Source organism: Vombatus ursinus, unplaced genomic scaffold, assembly GCF_900497805.2.
Source record: "Vombatus ursinus unplaced genomic scaffold, bare-nosed wombat genome assembly UNPS02011334.1, whole genome shotgun sequence".
NCBI lineage: Eukaryota > Metazoa > Chordata > Mammalia > Diprotodontia > Vombatidae > Vombatus > Vombatus ursinus.
The window spans coordinates 475,633-489,148 of NW_020951112.1; positions in this window are offsets into that span (position 1 = coordinate 475,633).

Consider the following 13,516-nt stretch of genomic DNA (forward strand, 5'->3'; position numbering starts at 1 on the left):
TGTATTGTCTTCTCCATTTAGAATGTGAGCTCCTTGAGAGCAGGGACTGTATAATTTTTCTATTTGAATGCCCAGCTTAACACAGTGCTTGGTACATAGTAAGTGCTTAATAAATGCTCATTCATTCATTCTCCAAAGTCACAATGGTATTAAGTGGTAAAGCCAGGATTTGGCTCCAAGTACTCCCATTCCAAATTTTCCAATCAGCATTCTTTCCGTTATCTCACGCTACCTCCTTTCCATCTTGACTGGGGAACCCGTCATGGCTTGAATATCCCCTTTTCTCTTTGTCCCCCCCTAACCTCCAGCTCTTGTCATCATCTATAATAGTAAACTTGTATTTCTTTTATGTACTTCATTGAGTCTCCATAGCTCTGGCTAAAAGCGAAGGGGAATGAGTTGGCTATGCATGCATAGTCCCGGGCTCCTCTTAGCATGTGAGCATGGAGCACTATATTCATTATGTCACATTCCACTCTCTTTCCAACCCCATGAAAGCTCACAGGGCTCACCCCTCCCCTGTTCTTCCCAATGTGTCACTCAATCATCTATCCTGGATGCTCCCTCCTTTAATTGTGATTTCCCTTCATTATACAGTCATTAATATGCATGGGCATAGCCCCTGCCCCTGCCCCTGTCTCTGGGCAAAAGTTCACTTCATGCAGGAGCTGCTCATCCTCGGGTTCATGTCTAGGTCCTGTTGCCCTTTATCTTTGGCAGTAGCCATAATTCTTCCTCATTATCCTCTTTTCCCCTCCTCCCTTCCCTCATCCAACCCAGACAACCAGTCCTCGGTCCTTAGAATGTGACCACATCTACCCAACAAGAGGCAGGGAAATAAGAGAAAGAAAGCCCCCAAATTGTTGGAGGCAGCCTGGTACAGAAGAAAGAGTGCCATCTCCAGAGTTAGAAGGACCTGGGTTCAAATCTTGCCCTTGTTATTAACTGCCTGTGCAACTTTGGGCAAGTCACTTTCTTTCCCTAGGTCTCAGTTTCCCTATCTGTAAAACAATGAAGTTGCACTAGATGGCCTTTGAGATCCTTTCCAAATCTAGATCCATAATCTATGGTCCCTTAAGCCACTGGGTACATTATCAGACTTTGTGTCTTTGGACTTGCCAAGGCAATGGCTACTCTAGACCTTAGTCCTGTTGAACTCCCTGATCATCTGGGTAAGGGAATTTTTCTAAGGCATGCTTTTATGGAAAGTTTGTGAAGAATATTCTGTTAACATGAGCTATTTAAATTTTTTTGATATGTTTTGTTTTTATGTCACTTCCATTTCCAAATATTTCCTTCCCTTCTCCCCTTTCTCAGAGCCATCTCCTACAACAAAGAATAAAAAAAGGAAAGAAAGAAGGAAGGGAGGGAGGAAAGAAGGAAAGAAAGAAAGGAAGGGAAGAAGAAAGAAAGAAAGAATTTTATCATAACTGACATAACAATAACCAAATCTTATGGTATGTTAGTTTTTTATACTTATAGTCCCCTATCTCTGCAAAGAAGGGAGAAAGGGGCATTTGCTCATCTCTTTCTTCAGGGGTCAAACTTAGTCATAATCACGCAGCATTGGTGGGTGGGGATTGGGGGGGGTGGTAGTTTCCTCTCTTCCCCATTTACATTGTTAGAGTCATTGTGTAAATTTTTCCTGGTTCTGTTCACTTCACATCAATTCGTATCAGTTTTTCCATTCTTCTCTGAATTCTTTATACTTATCATTTCTTATAGCACAGTCAAATTTTGTGATATTAATGTAGCACAATTTATTCAGCCAGTCCCCAGCAGATGAGCATCAAATTTGTTTCTAGTTCTTTCCTACCATGAAAGGGTACACCAGTTAAATGTGTTTTTCTCTTTCATTGTAAATATGCTAATACAAAGTCCCTCGCTTAGGAGACAGGGAGAGATGTTCCATCTTGAGCAAAGGGAGGTGGGTATGACTTACCTCCTGTCCAGAGGCATTTCCAGTATACCTTGGTTAGCCTTAAAGTGTGTCTGTCCTTTCACGTGTTCTAATAAGGACATAATAAGTTAGTACAGGTCAGAATCAGATAAGAAGTTAAGCCAGCAGCAGTGGAAGGACATGTAATTTAGAAGACATTGGAGGCCTAGCCTCAGGCCAGAGAATATAGAAGTCAATGGGGGCAAACAGGATTTATGATCCTATTTATGACTTTGAGGGGGAAAGGAAAGGTCGCAGAGGTCATCTAGTCCTACTTACACCCTCATTTTACAGATGAGAAGACTGAGGCTCAGAGTTCGTGTTCTAGTTCCCTTTTATGTGTTGTCTTCTGTCACTGGAGTGAAAGATTTGTGAGGGTAGAGACTGTCTTGCTTGCTTGTATTTATGCCCCCACCACTTAATACAATACCTGATATATAATAAGCACTTATAAATGTTATATGTATGTCCATCTAATCTCTCTATATATAATTTATATCTATTTCTTTTTAAACATCTAGTTTGTCTGTTATCTAGCTCTGTCTCTCTACCTATATTTCTTTCTCACTACCCATTTCTCTGTCTCTCTTTCTGTTTCTGTATCCCTCTCCTTTCCTCCCCTCTATCTTCCTCCCCTCTCCTTCCTTCTATCTTCTTCTCTCCTCCCCTCCATCTTCCTCTCCTCTCTTCCTCTGCTCTCTCCTCCCTTCTCCTGCCCTCTCCTCTCTACTGCCTTTTCTTCTCCTCTCCTCTCCCTTTCTTCACCCCACCCCAAGGCTACATATCTCACTAGTAAGTTTCCTGAGTGAGGATTTGAACCTAATTCTATTGATTCAAAATAAAGAGCTGTCACCACTCTACCCCAATGGCAGAGGCAATTTTGCTGCAAAGAACCACAGACTGTCAAAGTTCAAAGAGGCTTCAGCAGTTATCGAATCCAGCTGTGACTCCCCTTCATCACATAAGGTTGCCATTCCAGGTTTTTGTTTGGAAACCCCTGATGGAAAGAACCTGCCCATCACACCTGCTGGGAAATCCACCTATTAGGGAGTTTTGCCTTACCTCCTGGCTAACTTGACCCCTGTGTACTCGCTGCTCCTAGTGCTTACCTCTAGGGCCAAGAAGAACAAGTCTGTTCCTTTTTCTGAGTGACAGTCCTTCCCTTCAGAGACCTGAGAAGAGCTCATGTTTACTTCCCCCACCCCCAGTCTTCTCTTCTGTAGGATAAGTGTCCCTAGCTTTTCAACTGACCCTCATTTAGTGTGATCACAAGATCCTACATTACCTTGGTGGCCAACTTCTGGCTGTTGTTCAGAATATCAAAGGCCTTTGAGTAGCAAATTGTTCACCCCCTTCAGGTTAAAGCGAGCAGTGGAACGACTCCTGAGTGTGGGCAGTGCTGGGTATTACTCACACTGTAACACACTAGTCAGTCTGCGTGCTGGTGGTTTTATTTATATAATTCACATCACTTGTCAGAAATGAAACATATGGATATTTCCCTGTTCTCAGGCCCCTCCCAGCTCTGACATTCCCTGTTCTAAGCTCCCTCCCAATGAGTATGGGGATATTTATCCCTGTTCCCTTCCAGCTCTGATGGTCCTATAACGTTTGTACTATTAATCTGATGAGCAACCCCTTTTCCCAAACATAATTCAAAAGTAAAATGCATTCTCTCAGCAATGACTGCAGAGTACAAGTGAGTGAAGTTTTAGTAGGCTAAGGCTAACTGTATCCTTTCTACTGTACAGTAAAGAAGGTTAGAGTTTAATGTTAGGGCTGTTGTTTCTCAGAAAAGAATTTCCTTTGATTTATGTGGGAGCTCAGGGTAAGTCAGGAGGCACTGCTTGGTTAGAGAGAGGCTAAAATTTCATTTCATTATGAAAAGCAGCCACAAGCCATTTCTGTGAGGCTCATTCACAAATACATCTGTCACTTCTATTCTTTGAAGAGTAGCTAAATAAAAACAGTGCCTAATATCGTATAATTTAAGGAAGACAGTGCCTAATAACGAGAATGTGAAACCTTGAAGGTTTAAAGGCAGAGATGTCCCTAGTGGGGAAAATGGGAAGTGCATGATTTGCCTTGCTGTCAACTTTAGCATTAAAAGTGGATCCCCAAGTTACTGGGTAAGGAGCTTGTTAATGGGGCCTATTCAATTGTGTTAGAGGTTTAGTTTATGGATTTAAAGCAAGTTATACTCAATGTCCTGTGAATTTATCTGTGTGGGAACATCTTTGAATAATGCAAATTGCAAAGTAGTCATGACTTATGGTCCTGGAGGACTGCCTGGAAGTCAGAGAGATTAGGTGACTTTCCCATTGCCACCCAGCTACCACATGTGACAGGTGCATACAGAACCCACGGCTCCATGATTCCAAGTATAAATTCTAATATTTATATTCCAATATAAATTTCAAATTTATATGCAATATGCCACACTGCCCCAGGTGACATGAGGTAGAATAATTAATGATGTTTACTAGATCTGCAATTTCATTGGCATAGGGAATTCTCAGTGAGGAAGCAGGCATGTCAACACCTTCTGTGCCCCTCTTGGAGGGAGGTAGCCCTTGTATGAGCCTTCAAAGGAGCTGGGCCTTCTAAAGGGTGGAAGTTAGGAGGGAAAGTGTCCAGATAGGAGGGGCAGGTGGTCTGGACAAATGCTATATACAGGGCAACAGCAAGTGGGTATTTGGCTAGACTGGAGAAAGCATGAGGGAGAGTAGTGTGTGAACAGTCTTGAAAAGCAAATGGGAACTGTATTGTGATGGGTTAGAAATGACAAATAGCTGAGTGTGTGTTTTATCCTAAAGACAATTGGGATGTGTGTGACTTTGTAATCTATAACATAGTATGGTTATATAGCATATATCTATACTACATATAATATGTATATGCTGTACATGTATATAGGCATATATGTATGTACATATGTATATACTATATAATTATACTATATAGTATGTATCTATACTATATATAATATATATGCTGTATATGTATGTAGGTATATATGTGTGTGTATGTATATACTACATAACAATGCCATATTTTCATATATATCTATACTACACAAAATATATATGCTGTATATGTATGTAGGCATATATGGGTATGTATATGTACATGTATATGCATACATATACATATATCTCCATATACATGTGTGTGTGTGTGTGTGTGTGTATGTATGTACTCATTCCCAGCTAAACTCACTCTCAGGATTATATCCAACATCTCAGTAGCAGCCAGCTGCCCTCCCCTTCCTTTCTGGTTTTCTTTATATTTTATCTTCTCTTATTAGAATGTACGCTCCTTGAGAGCAAGAATTATCTTGTATTTGTATCCCTAGGCCTTAACACAGTTGCCTAGCTCAGAGCACTTAACAAATGCTCTATCCATCCATCTATCTATCTACTTATCTATCCACCATCTACCTACCTGTCTCTGGCCAGTCGTCTTGACTTATGTCTTGTCACTGGAGTCCAATGACTCTGGAGGAGACAGTGGGGAGATGGTGAGGAGACAGATGACTTTGCACAGCTCTGCCTCACTTAAATTCAATTCACTTGCAAGTCAAGACATGACCCTCCTGATGTCATTGGTCTTCTTTGAGAGCAAAGGACGAACAGCAACAACACTTTGTCTACTTATCTATCCATCATCTATCTACCTACCTATCCACTATATATCTATTGACTTTTCTATCTATCCATCTGCCCATCCATCCATCCATATTCATGTATATGTTATCCATATATTTTGTATTATAAGGATAGGCACTGAACTTGTGATTTCATTAATACTGGGAACTCTCAGGTGAGGAAACTCTCTCTGAATGAATATTGGCATGATATTCCCAATTGAGAGATGTAGGTGAGTTTCTTATACCTCTGAGAGGTTAAGTGCCCTGCCCAGCATCACACAGCCAGTATGGGGAAGGGGCAAGAATTGAATCCAGGCTTTGAAGTCAGTCTCTATAATAGAATGCATTACATATTATGTATATTACATATTATTCACAATAAATAATACACAAAAGATTGTATACTTTTGATAGATATAAAGCATATTTGATAGAGATATAAAGTTTATTATAGACATATCAAAGAGATATAAAGTATATTAAAATATATGCATATAAAGTGTATTGTAGACTTTTGATAAGGAGACAGAGAGATTTCATTGGACTTGGAATGAAAAGTGCTGTGTTCCAACAACAATAATAATAGCTAGTATTTACTTGGTGCCTCCTATGTGTCAGGGACTTTACAAATATTATTTTAATTTTTATCCTCACAACAACCCTGGGAGGTTGGTGCTATATTTATTCCTATTTTGTAGATAAGGAAATTGAGGCAGGCAGAGGTTAAGTGATTTGCCCAAGGTCACACAGCTAGCAAGTGTCTGAGGCCAGATTTGAATTCAGTTCTTCCTGACTTTAGCTACTGTGCTATGGATGCTTTGAAGTCCAGGTTAGCTACTTTCTTGCCTGTGTGAATATGAATAAGCCCATTAGTATCTCTGAATATCCATTTCCTCATCTATAAAATGAGGAGAGTAGCACACATTTTTATTCTTAAAATTTATAGACACATGAGTATGTATAAATAAGAGATCTGAAAACTTGGGCTTGGGGCTATATATTTGTGTATTCATGTATTTGCACGTGGCTATACCCAGCCATGTGCATGGGTGGAATTTGTACATATATAAACTTCAAACCAAGGTTCTTTCACCCAGGTATGCCATCAAATTGTTTACCGTAAAATCTCACTAATATAACTCATCTTGACTATTCCAGGGATTATGACATTTTAAAAAGTGGGATTTCTTTTTGTTTTGTTTTTCCTCTTTGGGGAGTTACATTACATCTGTTAGGAGAAGATCTTTACTGTCTAATGATTGCATATGAGTAAATTAATTTTTTAATTGGGCTGCCTGGGTCTGTGAATCCCCCATTGACATGGGCCATGTCCATGAAACAGGAGCCCATCCCCAGCATGGCCACTGTGGTCTAGGAGTTGAAATGGTATTTGTCTGGAGGAACAATCCTCCTTCACAACGGTTGTCCACCTTTGGGTCAGCTCTCAGCCTTACACATTTGTGCGCCTAGCAGTGGGTTTTGACAGAACTTATAAAGTTCTCTTTGGCCGCAATGAAATATGATGGATATGCCACACCAACGACCCTTACACGAGGCCACGTGTTAATATGCAGGCCCTCCCTTTTGTTGGACTCAAACAATACTTGTCATTAAGGGAACCCCCTTCGCCAATATGCCCCTCGGTTAGGCTCCTGAGCCCTTCCTGATTGGTCACCAGGACATGTCATGTGCCTTTGATGAAAATGACATAGAAGATGTATGGTCCAAGTGCCGTGCTCAGCACCACTGCTGTGCCGAGGAGAAAACCCCTGTGACCCAAACAGACCTGTAGTCAAACAATGTCGCACCAACCAAAGACAACATATTGGGAAGAAAAATGCGAGTAAACTGGGTGTGTTGGAAGATGTATTGGCCAGATGGCCATAGGGCAATCTTTGAACTATTCAAATCTTTAGAAATATTTTCGGGTTCTGAAACAATACTTACAAACCTAATTAATCAAGCATAGATGGGGTATTTTCAGGCTTCCCCCCATGCTTGCTTCGGGGCAAGAATGGGGGCCTGTCAGGCTCTTTCTGCTGTTTCACAGAGGCATGCCTGAAGCTCAGCATGGGGATTCATGTTCAAACAAGCTAAAGCTTGAAATTTCAAAATGGTATTTCCATAGATCTTTGGGGATCCTGGGAACAAAAGCAAAAAAAAACCCCACAACCAAAAACCCAAAACCCAAATCCCTAACTCAACCTAACTACCTTCACAAGACATCCTTCCAATTGTTCCTGACTAAAAATTCAATTTAATATTCCTTAATTTTATTTTCCCAGTTTTTTTTTTTACCATGGAAGAGAATTATTCTCAGTGAGATTTATTCAGTCTGATGGAGTATAAAGATACATTAGATTTTTTTTTTTGCTTATGGAGTTAATTAAATTCATATGAATTACCCTGTGAATATATTGAACCAAATACTACCATTTTAAATACTGCTTTCTGGAATATTATGTTTTATTCTTGGCACCATAATGTAAGAGGACTTTTTGAGACCAGACTTATGATTTTTATTAGCATATGGAGTTCAGGAAAGGAACTTCTGTGTGTCAAAACTTTCTGAGAATTAGAGACTTGTCATTGGGCACTGAGGGGTTACATGACTTTACTAGGGCTTATGTGTTTGAAGTGTAGGAAGTGGGACTTGAATCTCATTCTTCCTAACTCCAAGGTCACTTCTCTATCTTCTAGGCTATTAATCCTCTCACGAAACAGGAAATGTAAATGGGGGAAAAACTAGAGGAAAAAACGTAGACTAGTTATGGGTTTAGAACACATGCCTTAAAAGGACTGATGATATTAGAGATATTTCACTTGTAAAAGAAACATTCTAAAGAGCATATAATCACTGTCATCAAATATTTGGGGAGCCTTTCTGGGGAAGATGGAGTACATATAATCTGTGCAGTTCCAAAAGGCAGAATTACAGTGTAAACTCCTTGAAGGCAGGAACTGTTTTTGCCTTTAATTTGCAGCCTCGGTGCTTAGGACAGTGTCTGGCATACAACAAGAGCTTAATAAATACTTGTTGATTGATCAATTAATTAAACTAGAAAAATTAGTGAAAGTTATGGAGGTAGCTTTCAAAGTAATCTAATGAAATGGGCATATACTTCAAGGAGGTCAGAGATAGACAAAAAGGTATTAAATACGTCAAAATATTCAGTCCAACACTTTCTTGTGGTATCAAGGAACTGGAAACAAAGAAGGTGCCCTTTAATTCAGGAGTGCTTAATAAAGTATGAGACATGAATATAATGTAATATTATTGCACTGTAAGAAATAAGAAAGTGAATAAGTTAGAAAAGCCTAGGGAGACCCATCTGAACTGATGCAGAGGGAAGCACAGAGAACCAGGAAAATAATCAACGCCATGAATGTAACATTGTAAACAACCACCACCTCCAAGGACAGTGAAAGCAGTGTAATTAGAATGCTGATCCTTGGTCCCAGAGGACAGGTGATAAAACACATCTCCTTTTCCCCATTAGAGTAGAAGATGCTTAAATGTGGGGCTGGTTTTGCTTTATGGTTTTATTTCCCTGAGCTTGGTATAGGAATAGAAAGTTCTAAATAAATATTTGCTAATGGATTGATTGACCACTGCTCATACTGTTAGACTCAGTTAAGGTGTGGGTTCATTTTCCTGAACTGTTTTTAACCTCTTCTGTTATTTGTTAAAAGGAATGGTTTATGAGTAGAAAAGGGTAGAGGGATAGATTTTAAAATAAAAGTGCTATAAACAGGATATAATTTTTTTAAAAAAATAAACCTTTCCCTCTTTCTAAAGAAATAAGCAAATAAACCTTTTTAGAGTACTGAGAAGTCTTATCACATACACCTATATATTTCTGTAGCCTCAGTCCATGTGTGTGTGTGTGTGTGTGTGTATACATATATAATACATACACACACACATATACATACACATACCTACACATACACACACATACAGCTAGGTGGCACAATGGATAGAATGTCAGGTCTGTAGTCAGGAAGACCTGAATTCAAATTTGGCCTCAGACACTTACAGTTGTGTGACCCTGGGCAAGTCACTTAACCCTATTTGCCTCAGTTTCCTCATTTGTAAAATGAGCTGGAGGAGCAAATGGCAACCACTCCAGTATCTTTGCCAAGAAAATCCCAAAAAAGGGTCATAAAGAGTTGGACACAATTGAGAAAGGACTAAACAATATATATGTATATATGTGTGTATGTATACATATATATGTTTGTTTATAGACACTGAGGGCATTTGTTTTTCTTGACTATTCATATGTAGTACAAGGGATTTTCTTTCCTTTTTCTTTCCCAAGAGGACCAGGATGGGAGGGATAAAATATAGATTTCTGTTAATTAAAACAAAGAGAAGTGGGGGAGTGCTCCAGATGTGGAATGAGGTCTACATTTGAAGATGTGGTCACGTATTATTAAGTTTACTTAATTTTTGCTTTGCTATAGGAGGCTGCTCATGCAGTGGAGGCAATCTATAAATATTTCCAGTGTAAAAATAAAATGTTAATAAAACTTTTTTCCCTAAAAACGGTCTCATTCAATTCAACAAATCATCTTCTGAGCAATCCTGTGACATAGTTGCTAAATGTATTGTTATTCTCATTCTGTAGATGAGAAAACTAAGGTTCAGAAATTTCAGAATTTCCCAGGATCACACAGCTAATAAGTGTCAGAAGTAAGATTTGAACCCTGTCCTTCCTGACTCTGAGTCCAGATCATTATCCATTTAGCTGATTATTAGATAAAATGAAAGCTTGGTGTCTTTGTAGGGGGTAATAGGGTCTTGGTGAGGAGTTGTTAGGGTTGTCTGCTTGGCTTTAGCCAGACCATGCCTTCCTCATTACCATGACCACCTGGAGTTGGAGGTGATCAAAAGAGAAAAATGAAAGAAAGAGCAGGGTTACTAACAAAACTGAGGCTTCCTTTTTGAGTTTCATTTGTGAACAGTGGGCATAAGCCATAACGGTTTCTATAGTAAGTTTCTCAGAACTTAGAGGTCCTAATGAGCATGAATTACTGGGTATAGCTATCTGTCAAGCAGAAGTAGAAATCACCACGCTATTGGGTCACAACATCATAAATTAAAAAGTGGAAGGAACCTCAAAAATCATCTGGTCCAAACATCTTTTGATGAACTTCAGAGAAGTTTAGTAACCTGTGTGACCTTGGGCCAGTCATCTCACTTTCACCTTTCTTGGCCTCAGTTTCCTCACCTGTAAAATGAGAGGTCGGACTAGATGGTCTTTAAGGACCTTCCAGCTCTATGTCCCTAACTGTCAAGGTCACACTGCTAGCTGGGTACCAAAGCTGGGATTTGAACCCATGTTCTTTGACTCCAGATTCACAGCAGATATTTCTAAATGTACAACAGATATTTTTAAATGAAAAACAAAGACAAATTAAAAAAATAAATACAGCCCCAATGTTTATTTTTGAGTCTACCTTAAAACCTCCTGCTTGTCACATTTTTAAAAATTAGTAACAGATGTCCTGTGATTCAAATCCGGAGATAGAATTGCCCACGCAATAACAGAACTTTCAAAATGAGAACATTGAGGGAAAAAAAAATCCAAAACCTTTCTAGCCCTCCATGGACAAGCTCCTAGATGGGAATTATTTGTTCCCACATGTCCTATGGGGTGGACAGAAGATTAGTGAATAATTAACAGGTAAGATAAACTCAACACCTACTATCATAGAGGGGGCAAAAGTGGCCCAGGCCCATGACCCAGTCCAGGGATGGTATGCTACTTCCTGGCCATGTTCACATATGTTGACATCCCTCTTCTCCTCATAGAAGATAAACTCTTTGAGGGCAGGGGCTACCTTGCTTGCTTGTATTTGTATCTCCAGTGCTTAGCACAGTGCCTGGAATTCAGTAAATATTAAATAAATGCTCTATCATCCATTTATCCATCTAACCATCCACAACATGGATTTGTAGAATTCCCTTTTTCTCCACTGACATTGCCAGCATCCTTGTTTGGGCTCTCATTGTAATAACCTTCTAATTGGTCTTCCTGAATCATCTCTCCTGACTCTAGTCAAATCCTGCCTCAGACACTTACTAGTTTGTTTCACTTTCCTCATCTATAAAATGGGATAATAATATCACCTACACCCCAGGGTTGTTGTGAGAATCAAATGAGATAATATTTGTAAAGCACTTGGGCTAGTACCAGGTGTAGAGAAAATACTATATAAAGTTGGTATTATTAGTATTATTATTATGCTTCAGTGAGGCACCAAAGTGATTTTCCTAAAGTTCAAGCCTGCTCATGTGACTGCCCCTTACTCAGTAAACTTCAGTAGTTCCATATTATTTCCAGGGTCTAAGGTAAGGTCCTCTGTTTGGTCCCTCTTTTTTTTGAGGGGGAATGATTGAGTAAACCAATTAAATGACCCCATCCCACGGAAAATAAGTGATTGTCAGGTGGGAATATGTCTTGATTGAATCCAATCAATCAAAAGGATTCCAACTAGATGAGAAATGGCTTTGATCAATTTAGACGCCTCTGATGAGCCCCTGGATGAATTGGAATTAAGTTACACAGGAGCAGTTTTTGGATTGGCTTAGGAAGTTTGGTCACACTCTAGAGGTCATCTATAAAACGTGAAACTAGTTCAGAATTGAAGATAATTGAGAAACTGGAGGAAGCATGATATTTTAGTAAAAACCCCTTAGGATGAGCCTTTTGGGGGTGGAAAGCACATCCATTTCAGCTTAGGTCCCTTTCCCTTATCCCCCTTTCCTATCCCTCACCCTGGCCTTTGGTTCTATGAGGAGCTTGAGAGCTTAGGAGGGTCTCAAGGACTTCGGACTTCCCATTAGGCATCTAAGCATCATCCTCTGGGACAGTAATAACAAGATGTGGTGCATGGAGGCAGATTCACGGCTCCATCAGGAGCCCAGCAAAGAATCTACATCAAACTTGAAGGGAAACCCCTTAAATGGGAGCACCCCCACAATGGGAGAAAAGGTCTCCTAGCAACCAGCAGCTGTGAGTTACCCTTTTGACCCATGGCATCTCTGAGTTTGAGCCCACTTTCCCCGAGAGTCTGGCTATCTTCATGGGACACTCTGCCACACACTTTTGGGGGAATGATCTAACTGTTCTTACTGTAACAGCTTAGTAAATTTCACTTTCTAAACGTTACTTAAGTTTGGCTGACTTATTTAGAAGAAACCAATTATCGTGGTGGGAAGCATAGCAGAATGGGAGTTTGTGCCTCTAGCATGAGAAACACAAACCCGCGTGCTTCAGGGTTATCACTGGAATCCCGAGGGCTCATAGTAGCTACACTCTTGGGATCCAAGTCATCAGAGGGAGCTGGGCCAGTTGCCTCAGAGCATGTGCTTAACTATCTTGCCAATCTTTTTACTCTCTACTCCTCTTGACACTCTGCGCCCCACCTTCATTGGTCTATTAGTTCTTCCCACCTCTTATCTTCATGCCTCTGTACTGGCTGTCCCTTATGCCTAGAATGCTCTGCCCCCTCCTGTCTATCTCATAGTTCCCTGGCTTCCTTCAAGCCCTAATTCAAACCCCACCTTCTGCAGTATGTCTATTTCACACACCAACTGTGTGACCCTAGGAAGTCACTCTCCCAATAACCTGGCTACCTCTTTAATTTGCAGAGCAGGTGCTGATTTAAAGGAAGGGGAAGCTTCCTAAATAGATCTCTGCACCAATAAAATCATAGATCTGGTCCCCTCATTCCCAATAAAAATGTCCATGGTATTTAAGTATGGAATTTTCCTATGGAATTAAAAAAAAGATTCCTAATTTGTAAGGTTAAACAAAGAGGTAACCAACATTTCCCCCCAGTGAATAGAGTATTGGACTTGGAGGCAGGAAGACCTAGATTCAAATCCCACCTCTCAGAGCCTTAGTTCCCTCTCC